Source organism: Asparagus officinalis, chromosome 6, assembly GCF_001876935.1.
Source record: "Asparagus officinalis chromosome 6, Aspof.V1, whole genome shotgun sequence".
NCBI lineage: Eukaryota > Viridiplantae > Streptophyta > Magnoliopsida > Asparagales > Asparagaceae > Asparagus > Asparagus officinalis.
Window position 1 is genome coordinate 12,805,809 of NC_033799.1, and position 912 is coordinate 12,806,720.

The following is a 912-nucleotide window of genomic DNA, read 5'->3' on the forward strand; positions in this document are numbered from 1 at the left end:
ACACTGGTTGATGATGTAGATGGCGCAAGAAATGACTTCAGCCCAAAAGGTTTTAAACGCCTTCTTGCTACTCAACATACTTCTTACCATATTCAAAATAGTATGGTTCTTCCTCTCAGCAACGCTGTTTTGTTGTCGAGTGTAAGTAGTCAGAAAATGTCAAACTCCATATTCTTCATAATATGCTTCAAACTTCTTTGAAGTGAACGCTCTACATCGGCTTGATATGATAGTTTTAAGATAAAAGTCGCTATTTTTCCACATTAGCTTTGAACTTCTTAAACATGGAAACACTTCAGATTTGTTCTTCACGAAGTATACCCAAGTCTTTCGCGAAAAATCATCGGCGAAGGTAAGAAAATATCTATTTTCACCGATTGAGGTCAAAGTGATCGACCTACAGACATTAGTATATACAAGTTGTAGCGGCTTTGATGCATGAAATGAAGTCTCCTTTGGAAAAATAGCTCGATGATGCTTCCCCGCTAGACATCCTTCACAGAGTTGCTCGAGATGATCATTTATCGGCAACCTTTTCACCATACTTCTATCGACCAATGTCTTCAGACTATCAAAATTGAGATGCCCACATCTCAAGTGCCATAGCCAAGCAAGATCGTTGGTACACGCCTTCAAACATTTCACATCTCCACCTTGAAGGTTTAGCATGAACATTTGATTCTTTGACATCCATGCTTTTGCAATCAATCTACCTTTTGGATCTCAAAAAAAAGACTACGATCTTTTGTATGAAAATCATAGCCCTTTTCTAAGAGCTATCCCAAACTCAATAAATTGCTTTTCATATTGGGCACATAATAGAATCGGTGATAAATTTTTTTCTCCATTTTTGAGGTGAATAAGAATTTTACCTCGGCCTTTTTTATTGGAATATTTGAGAAATCTCCAAAA